The sequence below is a fragment of the Peromyscus maniculatus genome, chromosome 5 (assembly GCF_049852395.1).
Source record: "Peromyscus maniculatus bairdii isolate BWxNUB_F1_BW_parent chromosome 5, HU_Pman_BW_mat_3.1, whole genome shotgun sequence".
In the NCBI taxonomy this organism is placed as follows: domain Eukaryota; kingdom Metazoa; phylum Chordata; class Mammalia; order Rodentia; family Cricetidae; genus Peromyscus; species Peromyscus maniculatus.
The window spans coordinates 79267344-79287675 of record NC_134856.1 but is presented as its reverse complement, the minus strand read 5'-3'; the positions used below and the strand labels follow the sequence as shown (position 1 = coordinate 79287675).

Here is a 20332-nt window from a genome sequence, read left to right as displayed (position 1 = left end):
ATGGCAAAGTGGGATGGGAATGGATTCCAGGCTCCTAACTTAACCAGTTATTTGGTCTTGCACAAGGACAGCCTCTGCAATCCACCACTCTTTGTTCATAAAATTGGAATGCCGCCCGCCTGGAAGAGATTGTAGGATGTTCTGGAGGACTGGTGGTAACAATATTTGTATCATGTCCGCGAGTAGGATATTCCTGATCTTGCCTACATGGCAAGCATTCCACTAATTTAACCTGGTGAAACACAATCTAAAACCCATCCCCATTACCATAACCACCATCACTCTCAACATCATCTATACCACCATCAACACTGGCACCATTACTATTATCACTATCCCCCCACCACTCTCCGCCCCATTATTGTCATTACCCACAGCATCAGCACCATAGCACTACCACACTATTACCACGTCCACCATCAGCGTCTTAGCCAAAGAAAACCGAAAGAGGGGGAAGTGTATGCTTCTCGGGGTGCAGAGGTTTGAGCTCAGCCAACCTGTATTTAGTGTCCGCTCTGCCATTTACAATGCAACGTTTCAAAGTAGAGTTTTCTCCTGTATAAGAAATAGGTACTGTCTCTGCCCATAGTTTCTCAGCTACCCTGAGGTACCAGTGCAAGGTACTTCGCATGCAGTGAGACACATGGTGAAGGCTTAATCACCACTAGATAGTTTTGTAATGGCTGATCTCTACCAGCATTTGACTCCTAAACGATCACCAAGGGCCCACAGAAAGACTGTAGGAGATTTCCAAACAGGCTCAATTAAGGAGCTGGGTGTACTTTGCTGAGTACATAGCATTCTTATTTCTCTCTCACACACAACAGTGACAATACTGTGGGCCTTTTCCCATTTCTGCACAGCTCGCAAGCAAGGCACTGGATGCCCTCTGTGCTGAACTATCTTTTACTTCCAGTTTTTGCAAGGCTAGCGGGTGAATCCAGGGCTTTTTACACACTAGGCCAGTACTTTACCCCTGAGTAATAATGTTGGGTAGGAAGCTTTTTTAAAAGGATGTCTGTCTAGTGAGCAACCAGGTAAGACAGAATTACTGTCTCCTGCTACAGCCAAAGGCAGGTATGCTTACCTCCCACTGTCCCATAAAGCACCCCACTGTGTGCACCGGAATCATCCTGGCTTCTCCGGGCTGTTGTAGAAAGTAGGGCTCAGGAAACCGGTGCAAGCAGGCTGAGACTAGGGCTACTATTTCTACCATGATCAATAAACAGACTATCATCCCTTTGCCAGCATCCACAGAGCCGTGCCAGGAAGGCTAGACTCTTAGGCTGTAGACTGTCCTTGACAGTTACTCAGGAGCGCAAAGCATCCCATCAATTATGAAGTGAGTCAGGAAAGAGGCTGAGGGCTGAGAAGGGGCCGGAGAGTCAGAGAGACGCACAGAGGAGAAGGTTCCGACTTTGATGCAGGGCCCTTTCACTAATGGACTGTCAGATTCTCAAGCCTGGTTGCTGATGGCCAAGCTTGTTCTTTAACCACACCCGCTGCCCAAGCCACACGTGCTCCCTCCCACCAGCCACAAGTTCTGTTTCACTAGCTGGACGTGTTGTTCTAGAACGTTCCATAGAGGTCCAGCCTTTCCCACAGGATGTCAGGGGGTAGTAGAGTCAGAGGCTTGACCCCTCTAAGTCTTGGTGAGTATTTCATTTTTAAAGCACTGATCCTTTTAGTTCCTGTTGAAACTGTAAGCCCTGGAGGCCACATTTAGGTCACTGAAGAGCAGAATTCAAATGATATGCTAAGTAGGTTGCTATTCATTTAGCATTCAAAAATATACTCTTTTGTTTCGTCGAATAACCCTCTTGTTTTTCACATCTGTTTAAACCAACTCTTTTAAATGGGGCAGCATCGTAAACTATGCTTACGCCTACAAGTTACAAAGCCTCACAATGGTCCGATTAACACCAATATTTATGAAATCCAATGGACAGTTTTCTGAGAAACTTAAACCTTTTCACAACACAACTGAAATATCCTGCTTCATCTATGGGGGAAAAAATCTATTGCAAACAGCAAAGTACTGTTTCTGATTATTTTCCCATAGTAAACACTAATGTATAATATTTTCCACACAGTTTGAATTCATAGATTGGTGCCAAACGGATTAACCTTTCACCTTTTAACCTTTATTGCTCATGTCCTGGCAGCAATATCAATAAAGTATTTCTCAGACCCCAAACAATGAGAGCCCCCCCCACCCCTTCACTGCCACCTCAGTGAGGAGTTCTTTTTGCAAGAGGCGATTGCCAGAACTTTTGTTAGACTTGGAAACGGTGCTGTCTTTAGTTCCCTTCCACAAAGGCATTATTAAATGTTGTCCATCTCAGACATGGATTAGACATTTAAGTTGTTTGGCTCTGACCAGGAACTCTGAAGTTAGGAAACCTTCGGGGCCAATGGTTATGTCCCCGAGAGAGGCCAATAGCCAAAAGCATTAGGAATATGGAAGCAAGCAGAGAAGGCCACATGTGAAAGTGATTAAAACAAAGTTTTGGGATCTGGCTGCTAAGCAGACCTCCTGAGCAAAAGCCACAGTGAGACAGCCATCCAGGGTCCAGACTTAGGGTCTATCCCTAGGGTAGATAGTGTACCTTCCCACTGGAACCTGGGCCTGAAGAACTTGGGGACTGAGTAAGCTGTATGAAGTGTCCCGATTTTATCTTTACAGGGAGGAAACAGGGCACTCTCAATATGCCATCATCTTTAACCTGTTGCTCTATAGGCGAGGAACTTGAATTCTCAGCCAAGGTTGCACAGACTGTTTGTAATTGACGTGGTACCACAAGATGAGGAGGTACATGGATGTGGCTTGGTATTCTGCCTTTTTGATCTCGGAGTTTAGCTGACCCTAGAGGGGACCACAGTTCTCTAGAAAATTTAATTCCTAGAGACAATAAATTACTCATCCGTGTGTACGACTTTCATAAGCAACTTTCAATCTAGAGCCCACACTCCTAATCACGTCCTATAACACTTTTACATTCCAGGCCACTATGACTTTGCCGTTATGCCAGAGCCAGAAACCAGAGAAATGAAGACAGCTTCTAAACTCTAGAACTGACTTAAAATATTCCAACTAACCAATCTTAAATGGTTGCCCTGGCTGATCCTTAACTCCCCTTTCTCTCTCTCTCTCTCTGTCTCTCTCTCTCTCTCTGTCTCTCTCTCTCTCTCTGTCTCTCTCTCTCTCTCTCACACACACACACACACACACACACACACACACACACACACACACGCACACACACACACACACACTCACACACTCACATACCACACACTATCACACCCCACACACTCACACTGTACACTCACACACTTCATACACACACATTCCACTTCCCACATTCACACACTTCATACTCTCTCTTTCTCTGTCTGTCTCTCTGTCTGTCTCTCTGTCTCTCTCTCTCTCTGTCTCTGTCTCTCTCTCTCTCTCTCTCTCTCTCTCTCTCTCTTTCTCTCTCTCTCTCTCTCTCACACACACACACACACACACACCTATCACTTCCCATATTTTCCTCACTTCCTCTGCTACTCATGGACTGCACCTTGCTGCTGGGGCTTCCTTGTTGGTTCAGCATGTCCCTTCCTCTTGGGGACCACAACAGGGTATTCATTGACAATTGTCTCTCAATCATCCAGCTTTTCCCTGCCTGAAGAATAATAAAAACTCCAGCTTTTTCTTGGCTGAGGATATGTTGTGAACAGAGTTTGGGTAGAGAGCTAGTTATGTCCACACTTGCTATGAGGATAAATTTTCAAGAATTAACAAATTTTAGATCATAGAAAACGCTCAGGCGCACCTAGACGAGAACATCTCTGGTGAGGGACACACAGTATGGGGGTCAGCCTCAGAGTGATGAGCTCACTTTCAAGTCACCCTCAAACCACAGACATGTGTAGAACAACATAGTACAGACCAGGTCAACCAATGAAAGACTTCTGACAGACAGAGGGTCATCGGAGATTTTGAGCAGCGGAGGGAGGTAGTTTATTTTACGGCACTATACAAGATAGACACCAACAGTGGACAAAGGGATCAAGAGAGAAATGCTGTCCAGTGCCAGAGTTCGGGACACTAGCTGCTCTACCGACTCGTGGGCGTGTATGATGTGGGAACAGAGGGAAGAGTAACCAAGCACAGGAATGGGGAAAAGTGCTCCTCAACTATCACAAACTTGCCAAGGAATATCATAAACTGGGAAAATCCACACACATATGGTAACTATAGATCAAGGATGGCTTCAGTGTGTAACTCCACTGCACCTCTCTTGCTAAGAATGGCTCCTAGCTTGGAAATACATAGAAGGACTTGACTGAGAAGATTTTAAGATCTGGATTTTATTTGTTTGTTTGTTTGTTTGAGAATTGAATCCAGGGACTTGTGCGTACTATGCAAGAGCTACCAAAAACTCCATCTCCTGCCCAAGCTACTGATTTCAGTGCAGATGTTTCACTGAGACTAGAATGGGAACAGTATTGTTGGTTCTCTCTTGAAAAAGTCACTTTTAAAATATTAGAATTATCTAGTGGAAAAATGTTAAAACCATCCTGTCTGCGATGCAAGCCAACTCAGCATAATTTACCTTGCTTTCTTAGGGCTAGATGTGCCTTTAAGGTTGACTGACAAGAGTATCAGACTCAGGGTGAAGACTCTCGAAGAGGATTCAGAAAGTATAAATAATAGCAGCCCAGGAAAGTGCATCTTAAAGAATTCGGAGGCAGAGATGGCTCAGTAGGCAAAGTGCTCATCGCCCAAGTGTGAGGATGTGAGCTTACTTAAAAGCCGGGTGCAGTAGCACACATCTGTAACCCCAGCACTCCTAGGAGGAGCTGGAGCTGGAGACAAGTGCATCCCCGGAACCTCTTGGGCCAGCTAGCCTGGCATATGCAGCCAACAACAAAGAGATCGTACTTCAAACAAGGTGGGGACAAATAATTGAGGTTGTGCTCTGACCTATGCAGGCATGCCTTGGCACAAGCACGTGTGTGGAAGCACACACATCCACACATTATATCACATCATATATATTAACAATTACAAAGGGGAACTAGGTAGAACTCTATTTAACCCCACATGCATAAGGACCTGGGTTCATTTCCTTGCATCATTAAAAGAAAAACCAAGCTAAAAAAACTGACAACCTGCATCCAGAGAACTGGCAGTTACTTCTAGATTTCCTTCTTCTGCTCCATTAGGTCATATCCTCCCTTCCCATAGGAGCCAAATTCAGTACACATCTATCATGGCTAATATCTCTGCCAGATCAAGCTTCAGACTCATACCACAAGCCCTTTCAGGAACATACAGTAACTGAGCTGAGCCTTGGGACTCTCCCCAGGGGTCTGGGTGGTTACATCTTGTGGGTGTAGAAATTAACTTAGATCCAGCATACTGTCAAAATGCTCTCCACTGGGTGACCTCATCTCTTCCTTCCATGTGCTATCACAGAGTGTAAGGGTGACATAGACTTGTTTTTTTTTTCTTCTTCTTCAGGAAATTGTGAGCCAGAACCAACCCGACCTCTCTCCACTTGTTTGCATGATGCTGTTGGATACCATACACATGGCCATATGTGTATGGACCTATGACCTCGGTGTAATGCATACAGGCTGCTAACAAGCCAAGCTAATAGGCCATGCACAGGATTAAATAGTGAAGATCTCATCTTAATATGGAAGAAACTCAGGGAAGACTGTATTTCCCACTATAAAGATGTGATTATTCTTCCAATACCGTGATGTTTCCTTTTCGTGGAAACAACCAATGAATGAGGAGTACTTATTCAGCAGCAGAGTCAATGTGGGGACATGAAGACTTTCATGCTTTTTTAAAATTAATTTCCTCTGGAGACCAGGCTGGCCTTGAACTCACAGCAAAGAGAGTTCCAGGAAAGGCGCAAAGCTGCACAGAGAAACCCTGTCTCAAAAAAACCAAAAATACATAAATAGATAAAATTAATTTCCTTTGTGTGTGTGTCAAGGGTGTGGACATGAATGGGGAAGTGAGGACATCCTTTCAGGAGTCAGTTCTCACCTCCATGCTGTTTTAGAGGCGGGTCTCCTGTTATGTCGGTTACCGCACCTTACACTCCAGTCGCGGTGGTCAAATCTGTGCCACCCCTCCCGTCCCCCCGCTACTCCCAAGTCTCAGTGTAGGGGTGCTAGGATTACAGTCACGTGCCACCATGTCTGGCTTTTCATGTGGGTTCTGGAGGCCGACCTCAGAAATCAGGGGGTTCTCTCCTTCTACCATATGGGCTCTGGGGATCAAATTCTGGCCGTCAAGCTCAGCAGCAAGTGCCTTTACCTCCTGAGCCCCTTCACTGGGCTGACCTTTAATAATTAGTGAATACTTCACATTTCCGTCATTCTCACGCTGTCCTTATCCATGCATTGATCTTTTAAAACTAGTGACAGTCACGTACAAAATCCACATGGAAGACATTACACTCTACTTCCCATTTCACACACTATGCAGGGCTCACTAAGGATGCACACCGACTTTAATGCCAGACAGAAATGCCACTACCTCATTATGACAATTAATAAACGTGAGGGGGAGAAGTTCTCTGGCAGAAGCTTTGTAAATAGACAAACATCTGCTCACATTTGGTTTTTTAAAGCAGAACGTGTTCAAAGCCATGGCACAGCTCAGACATGTTATCTGGACAGTCTATTTTAACCAGCATTTCTATAAATAACTGCTAGTTTTTCAATGTTAAATAAATAAATACCACCATTATGTACATAGCTATTCCTTTATGAAAACCTGGACCTATTTATAATTTGAATATTTAGTTAATACTCAGTTTTCCGTATATTGCATATCTCTTATGTTCTTATGGGTGAGAATAAATTAATAGCCATACATAATTTAACCCTGAGTAAAATACAAACTAGAAGCAAGCAGAAACCAAGTTTATCTTACTTTGTAGTATATAGAGCTGAAATAAACAATGAATAAGATGAACATTTGCTCACGACTATTTAAAAGACACCTCCAGCAAACCATGGTTGTTACAGTCTCGACTAAGATTTCACCAAGTGTTTGTTTTTCTTTTTTTTCTAGATGTGTGGTATGTATTGTGTGTATGCATGTTTTGCATGTGTGTGGGCATGTGTGTATAGGTCGATATGTGAACAAGTGTGTGGGGACCTTAGGTTGACGTCAAGAATCATGCTTGATGACCTTCCTCCTTATTCATCGATGCAGGCTCTCTCCATCAAACCCACAGCTTGCAGATATGGTTAGTCTTGCTAGCCAGCTTGTTCTATGGAATCCCTGTGTCTGCCTTCTGAGGTAGAGCTATGGTGGACTGCCATGCCCACCTGGTCGTTCACATTTCATGAGAGTTCTGGGGATCTGAACTCCAATCCTCATGTTGTATGGCAAGTACTTAATCTCTGGGCCATCTCCACAGTTCTGTTTCTCCAAGTTTAAAAGGAGATACTTGCCAGGCAGTGGTGGCACACGCCTTTGATCCCAGCACTCGGGAGGCAGAGCTACACGGATCTCTGTGAGTTCGAGGCCAGCCTGGTCTACGGAGTGAGACCCAGGACAGGCACCAAAGCTACACAGAGAAACCTTGTCTCAAAAAACCAAAAAAACAAAACAAAACCCAAAAGTCGAGAGAGAGAGAGAGAGAGAGAGAGAGAGAGAGAGAGAGAGAGAGAGAGAGAGAGAGAGAGCAAGCGAGCTACTCAATGGCATGTTAATCCAGAAGAAAGTACAAATGTTGCACCAGAGAATCTGTTGACATCTAACTTCTATGGGCTTGTTTATGCCTTATTTTCTGCAGGTAGAAACAGATATTCAGTAAAAACACATGTGAAGTGCTGTAAATAGCTGAATGAAGGAACTTCAGTGTCCATTAAATTACTTTTACCAGGGGCTTGAGAGACGGCCCAGGGCTTAAGAGCACTAGCTGCTCTTCCCAAGACCCATATTCAATTCCTAGCATCATCACAGGGTGGTTCACAACTATTTGTAAGCCCATTCTAGGGCATCAGCTGCCCTCTTCTGGCCTCATCAGGCAGGGCACACACACGGTGCACAGACACATAGAAAAACACATACACAGAAAAACACAGTTTTTACTTCATCAGCTGAATCTCCGACGAGGAAAAAAGAAGAACACAAAAGACAACTTTAATTTTGAAGCCTTAGCCTTTAATAGATCTAGCCCTGTATGTCACAAATCTAGACCAGCCTGACAGTAAAACAGAACTGAGCTTAGCTGGCCCATGATGCCAAAGTTAAAACTGCTCTCTGGCTTTCAAAGACCAACTATGTAAAAGAATGGCTCATCTCCAGTTTCTGTTGAGATGCCTGCATCGGGGTGGGGTGGATTGAGAGAAAGCTTTTGCTGGGAAAGGCATTTGGTGGGTGAGATGGAAAAGAAAATTGATTAAAATAATAGCAACAGCACACACGCCTCGGATAATACAGTTTTCTAACAGTAACCACACAGGTTCTCTTATTTGCTCTTAATAGTAATCGCATGACACAGGCAGAGCAAGCCATGTTCTTGGTTGATAGGCAAGGTAAAGATGACCTAAGGAGGCTAAGAATGTTTACAAAATGGCCAGGCTGAGCAGCAAACTGGCTTGATCTCGTGACGCACTTTGAGTCATCAGTAGTGAGTGAGGACACTGTGAGTGGCCTAGCCTGGGCTAGTTCTGCTGAGCAGCAGCAGCCAGTCAGGTGTCCTCTCACACATCCTGGCTTATTCCTGCACCCAAAGCTCTTCCCAGCTGGTGGGTGTTCAAAACAGTCGCTTTTGCATAACTATCCATGGGATGGAAGTTTCAGAGGTTCTTCCTACCCCTGCCACACCCTGTGCCTGGAAGGCACTCAGGTAGTGCAGCTTCTGGGGAAGGGCGGAGTCCAGACCAGCAGGGCAGAGGGCACTGAAGGGCTCCAAGGTGAATCTGTACTGTGCTTTTAATACTTGCAGCCTAAAAGATCTGCCCAGAGGCTGCTCCCTGGTCCCTCAAACAATACAAGTACATTCTGCCTTCCTTTTAAAATACTGGCTACTGGCTCAATACTCAGAGTCTAAGCATTTCTGTTCAGAGAGACTGGGCAGGCTTCTGCATTTTTTTTTTTTACAAGCACAAGATGGAAAACATTCAATGCTTTCTGCCAGCATAAGTATATTCCCAACCCATCGCTGCAAATTTTCCATTTGCATTTACTATTTCAATGAATTGGAGTGGAGGGCGAAGATAGGGGAAAATATTAAACTCATATTCCCTTTTAATAATTTCTAACTCTCTTGCTGGAAGAGTAGGCAACAGCCTCGAAAGACTCCAGTCTGCATGGAAGCCAGCTTTGCCTGCCCCATGCAAGGCTCTTGTTTCCTCCTTTAAAGAAATGGACTTTCTCCCTGTCATTAAACAGCAAAGAGGGCCCTGCGCTGCCTCTTAGGTTAGTTTCAACTCAAAATGGGTGCAAATTTCTTCCTTCCCGTTGCATTACAGTAATCTGCAGGGGGTTGGAGGGTGGGTGCCAGCTCTCAGGACTGGAAGGAAGGAGGTTCCGTGTCCTTCCCTAGAGAGCACCAAGGGCTCAGGGAAGAAAGGAAACTTACATACGCAGCTCTCCTCTGCCCTCGCCCATCCATGGGATGTTTCTTTCAACCACCTCTCCCCCTGTGTAGCAGATAAAGTTTTGTAACAGCTCAGCCTAAGGAAAAGGGTGCTTAGGATCTGGCTTAGTTGCTTGCTGAGCAAACAAGAAAATCTGAGTTGCTTTCTCATACCTGCACAAAGAAGCCAGGCAAGGTGGGATGCACCTATAGTCCTAGCATAGGTAAGGTGATCCCTGGGGCTTACGACCAAGAATCAGTGAGTTCCAGGTCAATAAGAAACCCTGTCTCAAAAAAGAGGGTGGATACTGCTTGAGAAATACATCAGATATTATCCTCTGGGCTCCACATGTGCACATGCATCTGCACACCCAGGTACCCACACAGACACGAACAAGTATACCCCATATCCCAACCCACACTGGCACCTTGTCACTAAATTCCAAAGTCTGTTGCTATGCAGGGTTTATTTCCAGGATCTATCTCTCTCTCTCTCTCTCTCTCTCTCTCTCTCTCTCTCTCTCTCTCTCTCTCTCTCACACACACACACACACACACACACTTACCTATCTATCATCTATCTATCTATATCTATCATCTATCATCTATCTATCTATCTATCTATCTATCTATCTATCCTCTTTCTGTCTATGTTGCTGTGACCATTCTTTAAGATAAATTTAAGACTTTACCTTTAAGATGAAATTGAAATTGGGCCATTAATGGTTGACGAGGGAGGGGGAATCGTATTCTTCGGTAGTGTAGCCAATGTGAGGTTGCCCTGCTCCAGTATGTAACTTCTACTCCTGCTCACGTGAGCAACCCCAATTAAACTCAGTGGTTAACAAAAGATAAAACTGAAGCTAAGTAAATGTGGAGCATGCTCTGTGGAGGACAAAAGGACCTGGCTTAGGGCTCTACCTTCTTGGGGATGCTGCCCTGCCACACTTTAGGCTTATGCTACTCAGATATGGTTCACAGAAGTATCTTTTTATACACTGGGTGATGATGATGATGATTTGGCATCAGAATGTAAAACAATTACAAAGATTGAGTTTGGCGCTTATTTGGTTTTCACTTTGAGCCAGACCTTCTGGATTTCCAAGCTGACACCTGATTTCCAGCCTGGCCTGAGCTTGGCATCTCCCAGCATGCTGGGAATGGAGGGCAGGTCCAGAAACCAGCTCCAGGAATCCCGAGGTCCATCAGTGTTTGAACAGAGCCATTTCCTCCTCCCTGGGTGCCCACTTAGCCTTCCCACCCTGGACAGCAGGAGTGTTTCTTTTATGCCAGCTGCCGGAAGGATACTGCCCTTTGCTCTGTCCTAGGAGCCAACAGTTGGAGGAAGAGCCTTGGATACTCCTGATTACCCGACACTGGTGGCCTAAATGCCTCTAGTGTCTGCTCTCCTGTCCATGCCTGAGCAGCTATCCTATGACTGGACCGCTCTGGGTAGTGGAGAAGTCTTCCTTTTCTTGCCCTATTTTCCCGGTCTCCCTCCCTCCCCTGGTCTCCCCCACCCCAACACTGATTGTAGGAGTCCAAGATTAGCATTCGCCTTCCCTCCTGATGACTCAGCCTGACAAGCCCCGATGAACACATGAGCCACAGCTGCCTCTAAATCCATTACTTCAACCTTCTTATGATAAAGGAATGGACCACGGCAAACATGTGGGCGGTAGGCACTTCTATATTTTAACTTTTCTGATTATACCGATTTCCAAGCCTTTTTATAACTAAGCACAACTAGGCGGAATGGGGAATTAAAAGAGCTTATGAAAACATCCCCAAGGTGAAGATAAACACAGGTCTCCACGGCAGATGAACCCATTCACTAGTCACACCACCAATCTTAGTGTTGAAAGAACAGAGTAGGAAGCCTGTTCACGGAAACCACATCATAATTTGCAGGAGATGTGATCAGACCGAAGCATGCTTCTGTGCTCTCTAACCAGAGAGACTGGTTTCCTGGACAAACAGAACTTCATCAGGGTCCATGCTCTGTACAGGCAAGAACTTCTCCTGCACTCGTTCGGGCCACAGATTTCAACATGACACCTGGAATCTGGCCTCATCTCCTGCCATGCTTACCGAAGGCTTCTCCATAGCCTGGTAGATATTTCCTGTGAACAAACCCAGAGAAGCCATTTTTTCACTGCCCACAACTGATGCTGTGTAGAAGTGACGTGCCGTGAGTTTGGCCATGTGCTTTTCAATGGGGCAATCCACCATCATGTGGCTGGAATAGGGTTTCAAATAGGAGTTCACATGTACTGTTATAAACAAACAAATAAGCAAAACACACACATAAAAAAAACAACAACCCAGGTCTGAATGCATGACATTGTCATTACCATCAATCTTGACACTACCAGTAAAGGAAAGGGGGAAAAAAGAAACTTAGACTGCTTTAGAATTCATTTACTTAGCCAACTAACTAAACTTTGGGCAATGATAGAAATGTCCCTTCTGATGGTTAACACAGATTCACAACTGGTCAAAGTACAGAAAAAAAAATGCCAGGAATGCTCACCCCTAAATAGCACATCTCTACCACACCTTCCCCGCAAGGCTCAGGGAACCTATAGAAGAGGGTGTGGACAGACTAACAGCCAGAGATGGGCAAGGCTCCTATGAAACAGTGTCTTCTAGTTATGATCAGAGCACTGCTCTCATGAACTCCAAACAGTTGCTGTTGCCTGTATAAGAGGCTTCACCTCTAGCCAAGGAACTTTTGGCCATTGATGGCTAATGGGTGAGGGAGAGTCAGTTTTCTTCAGGAATGTGACCTCTGGTAGGTTGTCCATGTTCCAATGGATGGCCCTATACTGATGATGTGCATATGTGCAGCACTAATTGGATTTAGTAGGTTATAATATGTACATGAAATGTTCTTTCAGTGGTGTCCAATATGGCAGCCGCCAATGTGTGGCTGATGAATACTGGCTATATGTCCTGTGTGGCCAGCGAACTCAACTGTTGATTTAACTTTAGTTGATTTCACATTTAATGTTCAGGCCCACACAGCTCGTGGCTCCCATATGGAATAGTGCAGTATTTGTAGATGCTTTGAACCCGGTGTTCATTTTTGTGTCTGTAGCTTTTTGCAGTTCTTTATGCAACAGCAAGGTTCTATTACAGGCACATTTCTTTTGTGTGTTTATTCTGTATTTTTGAGACAGGGCCTTGCTATGCAGTTAGCCTAGAACTTGCTATGGAGCCAAGGCTGGCCTCAAATTTGTGATGATTTCTGTCTTTGCCACCCCAGGGCTGAGATTATAGGCATGTATTGCCACTGTGCCGCAGATACAGTTTAACTTGAACTTAGCATCCAAATATTCCTTCTTGTCATTTAATTTCATGTTAAGGACAACCTATTAGGGTGAAAAAGAGCTCAGACGAGTTGCTGTGCAAGGAACTGATTTTGATTGTGAGCACCCAAGATAAAGACAGCAGCAGCGCTTATCTGTAACACAGCACCGGGGGAAGGAAGGAAAGAGAGAAAAGTAGATCCCTGAAGCTTGTTGTCCAACCAGTCTAGTCAAATCATTGAGCTCCAGGCTCAGTGAGAGACCTTGTCTCAAAAAATTAGGTGAACAAAGACTACGGAAGACAGCTGATGTTAACCACTAGCCTCCAGCTCCACCACCTCTGTTACATGTACACAGATGTACACATGCACCTCCAATATCACACACACATACACACACACACACACACACACACACACACACACACACACACACACAGAGCAATCTAGTCTAATTTGTGGATATGATATCATACCCTAGTGTGGATCTGTAGGCTCCACTTTTTCATCACTATACATAATGTTTCAGTGAGCATTTGACCAAGTACATAAAGATTTATCTGACTTGAGCAGCAGGTGGTTCTTGGTTTAATGAAAGACTAGATCCTCTTCTCAGATCTCAAGGCTACCACTGGAATGTCGTAGACTGGATCCTCTGCTTAGAAATTAGGGCTACCACTGGAATGTCATAGACTAGATCCTCTGGGTTTCTTTCAGTCTTGCCATTATGAGGGGCGAGTATACAGCACCTGGCTTCTGTTAGCACCAGCTTCCTAGATGCTGACTCAGCAAGTGAGGAAGGACACCACCCCCACCCAATCACTTTTTTTTTTTTTTTACGACTTCTGTAAGAAGGAAGACCTAGGCAGAACCACAGAGAAAGATGTTCCTTAGTGTAGGAGGCTATCTATGAGATAGTTTTTCACATGACTGATCAAAAATCAAACTCTTGAAGATACACTCTGTTGACGTAACTGTGGCAAAATGTCAACTTGACTGTTACACTTTGTGGGAATATAAATTAGAATAAACATTTTGGAGGGCACCTGAGTAAAACCCACTATCAAATTCAGAAATGCAAATATTCTTTGACAAGAGATTTAAGGATTTATTCCACGTATAGGCTTGCCTATCCCGGGCCCTGAAGGGGCCAGAGTGATGGAGGGACTAAACATCTAATTGTCATTTAAGCTGGTAACTACGCTTGCCCAGTAGATGTTATGTCTAGTAACTTGTCCAAACAGATGTGGAGGACATTGGAGGAAAATTACAAGGTGATGACAGTTACATGGAGGAAAAGCACAGGCCTTTGCCTGCTGAGGAGAAAGGAAGCTTGAGGGGAAGGCAGACAAGTCAAGAGTGTACAGAAAGGCATGTGTATGATGGGGGCTGCCAAGGGAGCCAAGGTTGCGGTCCACAAACAATCCCTTCATATAATGATGTCGGGAAAAAGAGAACATGGGCAAGCCATTTTTTTCTTTGATAAAATACTTATCTATCAGTATTCCTTTTGATTACAGAAGAATTGAGAATAACAGGTAAATGTAATACAAATATATATGCAAAATATAAAAATTAGGTCAACCATTATTAACCATATAGTAACCATGAAAACAATATTTTAGCTTTTTTTTAAATAGTTAAACCAATAGTGTATGGGAGGTAGAGTGAAATGTATTATTGGAACCATGAACGAGTTTAATTAATTCAGACAACTTTTATTTTGTCCAGTAGAATCAAGACTAGATAGTGGGGGGTTTTGAGAGTTAATGGAGCTGTGACAGGAGCAGTTTTCATTGACCTTGGCATTCACCGGAACAGTCACACAAGTTTACCTTATATTTGACCATTTTGTGTCTGAGTCAAGAAGGTTCCCATGTTAAAGAATTTTCTTTATGTTCAACTTTGTTACTTGGGAAAGTTAATCAAGATGATATCTATTATTTGAAATATTTCAAGTACAACTTTTTAAAGCTTCCACTGTGGGGGGTGGAGAGATGGCTCAGGAGTTAAGAGCACTTGCTGCTCTTCCAGAGGCCCTGGGTTTGGTTCCCAGCACCCATGGCAGCTCACAACCATCTATAACTCTAGTCCCAGAGGATTTGATGCCCTCTGGGCAATGGCAGGCAAGGCACACACATGGTTGATAAATATACATGCAGGCAAAACAGCCATACATATAAAATTCCACAATAAAAAAATGTAAAAAGCTTTCACTAGGCAACGAGGGAGCTCAGGCTTGGGAAGACAGTTCGGTTGGTAAACTGCTCGCCTTGCCATCATAATGACTTGAGTTTTACCCCCGGGATTCATGCAAATGAGTTGTGTATCCAGCCAAAAAGAAACGCCACATTGGAAGTATTTCATATCATTACAAACTCATAAAACTCAGTCTAACCTATCTATCATATGGAACGTACAGGACGCAAATTCACCCTGGAGTTCTTTCCAACCCCTTCGTTATGCATGGGCTACATACAGCATGGTTTCCTGTCTTGCACATTTGTCCTGTAGTTGAGAAACAAATAGTAGATACTTCTGCTGACTTTGGGCCAAAAGAGCTATATGTAATTATGTGACACAGTGAAAATTCTGCAGGAAATAAAATTCTAATGGTTATAATTCCTTGCACATGAGACTAACTGTGTCATGTTGTGCTCTGTGGTAACCTCAGGCCTGATACAGGCATGGGTCATTACAGCTTTTAAAACCTTCGCAGAGATTAGAAGGCTGCAGAAAAACACCACTGGGGGTTAAAAACAGCTTTCCGAAATCGTTCTAATGCACAAATAATGCTTTGCTTTCTTTGACAGCTGTTCAATAACTGAATACAGCTGGAGGGAGAGTCGGCCGCCAAGGTACTTGCATTTGGTTCACTGCTAGGTTTTCTTTTCCAGAGTGCTCTCCAACATTCAAACCAGTCTTATTTATCTTAAACACATTTTAAAAGATGGTTTTATTTTAATGCATTTCCATCACACTCCATCCATGCTAGATTCAGTTGACTGTGGAGTTAAAAGGAAATAGTTTAACTATTAAACTAGCTGGATATTAGCAGTTACGGCTGATTGTGGCCAAGTTACCTGCATCAAGAAATTACACGCATTCAAACACATCGACTCCCAGTTGTTATTATTGATCAATCTTCTCCAAAGCATTTGATAGTAACTATTAACGTTTCAAATAGCATGAAAAATGGTTGCACAGAGCAAGGGAGATGGCTACCTTGTGACCTCTCAGAGCAGTCAATTCACGTCAGTGTCTGTCTTCAGCCTTGGCAGAGTGGTTGGCCCCAGGATAGACTGAACTCTAGAAGTCAGCTGCCAGAGACTGGGGAATCAAAGCAAAATACCAAAGTCTCCATTTGCAAGTGAAAATGATATCACTTCTAAGACCACAATACTATTAACAGATGACCAGAATGTTTGCTACCTTGGGAAACAGATCTATCCAAGAAGCCAGTTCATAATGTGAAATATACTTGTATGCCATGACAAACTGAATAAAAAAAGGACATCTAATTACAGAATTCAAAAGCATTTGAATGGTGTCAGGCTAAAATAGTCCAATGTATATATATATTCAAAATCAGAATAGTTTTGTCAGAGGGACTTTAGTGTCTGTTAACCTCCATGTTATAATTATACTAAGTGGGAAGTGACAGTTGGAAGAAAAGATCATTCATTACGTTAGGATCCCAGTGTTATGCAAGTGCATAATCTACTTTCAGCACTTAAACACACACACACACACACACACACACACACACACACACACACACACACACACAGAGAGAGAGAGAGAGAGTACAGTTTAAAAGAGCCATCTACTTGCTGGGAAAAGCTTCCCCTTTTGGTACTACTAAGAATATATCATCAAAAAAGTCCACACAGGACACAGGCCACTTCAAAATGGAGCATCAAAAATGGAAAGGATGGCGGCTAGCCAGTTTTTGAAGACACTGCAATCATGTGATTCTTGTTGTTGTTGTTATACTTCTAGAAACTCACAACAATCCTAATGAATGACTGCCAGATAAATGTAAGTTGTAACTTCAGTCCAAATAAGGGATGGAGATGAACATGCACCAAGCTTGACTGAAGAGCAGGGGACAGAACATTGAGGCATCTTCCTCACTTCTGCCTACCTGACACCTAACTTCTCCCTTCAATTTTTCTCTAGAAAGACGAGGCTAGCTCCACACAAGAAAAGTCCACCTAAGGGTGTGAACAGGAGACCCTCCTTGGGCTTTTCAAAGGACCCATCCTTTGAACCACAGTCAACACTCATAAGAGGTCTATCTTATTTCTTCTTTGGGGAAGACATTCACCATTTATTTTGATAACATAAAATAATGCAAAACCCCCAAACACTAACCATAGTCTTTTGGTGACTGATCATCTTAAAGAAACATTAGAACATTTCTGATAGCATGAATTCCACTCACCCACTGGTCTCCCACCCTAATGGGCTGTCACATCTACCCAGCTGGCTTTTAGTGGTGGCTTTACTCACATCATACACATCCACCTAAGCCATGTCTAGAGGTTTCCTATTGATGCCCATAAAATTCATTTAGCCACAAGCGATTATTAAAAATCCTTAGATGGGAGGGTAAGTGGGAAAAGAGATAAGAGTCTGTTGAAAACAAGAACAGAAAGAACCCACCAAGCCAACCCATTATATCCTCGCTACCAAGATAGGAGCCACAAGTGAGTAAAAACATCTGTTAACAATTCTGGCACCCAACACATATATTTCACATCTGCAGACTTGGAACAAAATGGAAAAAAGCAATCTAACCGATGAGGCTTGAGAGAAGCTAGAGGTACTTCACAGGGCAATTTACAGGAATAAACAAACTGGTTAGAACAACACGAGGGCTTGGGAGATGTCCGTCAGTAAACAGCTAGCCAAACAAGCATGAGGAGTTGAGTCCAATTCCCAGAATCCATATAAAAGTGCTGGGTGTGGTGGCATGTGCCTTTAATCCCAGTGCTAGGGAGGCAGGGACAGGCAGAATCCTGAACTTGATAGTCAGCTGACCTAGTGAAAGATTCTGTCTCAAAAAACAAAGAGGAAAGTACCTGAGGAATGATACTTCAGGTTGTCCTGTGGCCTCTACATGCCCATGCAGCTGTACACACAGAGACAGACACAGACACATGATTTGACAAGCTTCCTGTCTACCCTCTCCTTTTTATCTGGTGGGGTTCTAGTTTGCACATGGAAAGCACTGTCCACAGTTTCCAACTGATCTTTTCAAAGGACACAGGAGTCTAAAACAGGGCAGAGCAGTCTGATGTAGGAACCCTCTAGTCTTTTATGACTGCCCTCTTCCCAATCTTACTATGCAGTGCGAGACACAAACTGTGCCCGACCTTTATTGAGCTTTTTCAAAACCCTGAGTTATTCCTCATGAAATTTAGTCTGCTTGTTGCACTTGCTTGGTTTATGAAATGTTTAATTAAAACATCTAATTACCAACGAGTTCAACTGGTGACAGCAATTTATGAACAAAACTGATCGTCCAAATAAGGGCTTCAGCTTCCAAGGACAGTGTGATGCGTGGATTTGGAGTGTGTGTGTGTGTGTGTGTGTGTGTGTGTGTGTGTGTTTGTGTGTGTTTCCTTCTCGCTATGTACTCGGTTGCCATGGGCACCAGTCCCCGTCCCATGTAGTTATTGGTGGATCTCGCAAGCTGGGAGTGCTTATCACACCTGTAATTGCCATTGAGTTAGCCAAAAAGAGCCTCTGCTGCATAAGGTAAAGCACCAACCACTTCTAAGAGGTTTTTTTTTTTTTTTTTTTTTTTGGCCAGGATTTCTGTCTTCAAATTTTCCTATAGGAAACGCTCAACAAGAGCGGTTATTATCAGGATGAACAAGGACTAAAGACATTCGGACTAATTTCTCTCATCTGGACACCTGCCAGCTCTTTCCCCTTTGACTATCATGGAGAAGATTCCCGCCTCTCCACCTTTATTTCTATTTGTTTGTTGCACGGCTCCTCCCCAAAGCCATGGTGTCAGCAAGTGGGATAAAAAGAGAAAACTTTATTAAAGGCTCACGATTTTGACAACATAGTGAAATGATCCCATCTCGAATCGAGCCAGGCTTTCCACTGTCCGTTCTGGGGGAAAGCGTTCAGTAAGCAACAACCAGCTCAGAGACAGACAGTGCTGTTGCGTCTGTCTGAGTGCTGTCCCGTGAAGGCGGAAGGGGCTTATCTTAAATACATCTCACAATGGGCCTTTTTAAGTTAATAAGAAGCTCAGCTCAGAACTGGTTTATACAATAAAAGTGGTATTTGTTTATGAGACTTAAAAGGCACTGGGCTGGAATGGGCCGGAATGCTTGCTTTGGCTGCACACCCTCCTCCAGCCAGCTTGGCACCCCCCCCCACCCCGTGCTCTGACCAATCAGCTCCCACTACCTTCATCTCGATGCCCCCGTGAAAGCCCCCTTGTGACTCTGCCTAGACCACAGCTCTTCTCTCCAGGCCTTCCCTTTCTGTCTGTGGGTTCCAATGCCAGGACCTTTCAAGGCCTACCTTTTTTCCAGGTCATTCTATGAACCCGAGCACTGTAAACCCCAAGCATGTTTAGTCTAGGTCAGGGTGTTTCACACTGCTGGGACTCAAAACCTCACAGAACTTGTTCTGTGGGGGGCATGCAACAGAATCCAGCTCTGATACTGGATAAACCCTGGAGTGCATACCCCATTTCAGTGTTTAATCTCCATGTGGTACTCTTATCTTCACCCATAACGATGCCTGGGTGCTATGTCCAATCAGGCCAGGAAGTGAATGGTGGGATGATGTTGAATGTGAAGGCTGTAGAAAGAACTACTTTGCTCTGACATGGGCAAAGATGTCCATACAGGGAAGAGAAATTGCTTTGAGGGTCCCACTATTCTCTCTTCATAGTCATTTCCTATCTATTATTTAGTACATGTGTGTTTATGTGTGTGTGCGTGCATGCGTGCGTGCGTGCGTGCGTGCGTGCGTGCGTGCGTGCTGTGTGTGTGTGTGTGTGTGTGTGTGTGAATGTGTCAGCAAACGTGCCTTGACAAGTGTGGGGTCAGAAGGCAAACCTGGTTGTCAGTCTTTACTTCTGATCTGTTTTGAGACAGCCTTATTGCTCCTGGGGAGTATCCTGTCTCTGCCCCACATCTCTCCAGAGGTGGGCTGGGATTACAGATGTGTGCAACAACACCTGACTTTTTGTGGGTTCTGGGGTCTGAACTCAGGTCAGTATGCTTATGCTGTAAGTGTTTTATCTATCCACTGAGACATCTCTCCACACTACCATTTGTTTCCTTTTTTCTTTTTTTCAAATTAGAAACAGGGTCTTTTTATATAACACAGGTTGGTTCTTAACTCGCTATGTTCCTGGCTGGCTTTGAAC

At 44.0% G+C, this 20332-nt stretch overlaps 1 protein-coding gene across 5 annotated transcripts in view; it reads right to left on the bottom strand.

Moving 5' to 3' along the window:
- The window catches only part of Fam171a1 (family with sequence similarity 171 member A1), a 126642-nt gene that overhangs the window by 68031 nt on the left and 38279 nt on the right, over nucleotides 1-20332 (bottom strand). The window contains exon 2 of one of the 5 annotated variants that reach the window (XM_076572707.1): nucleotides 16150-16254. The exons of the other annotated variants lie outside the window; for them this stretch is intronic. The gene's annotated coding sequence lies outside the window, so the exon portion shown is untranslated. The remainder of the gene's footprint in view (nucleotides 1-16149; nucleotides 16255-20332) is intronic. 5 annotated transcript variants of the gene reach the window in all.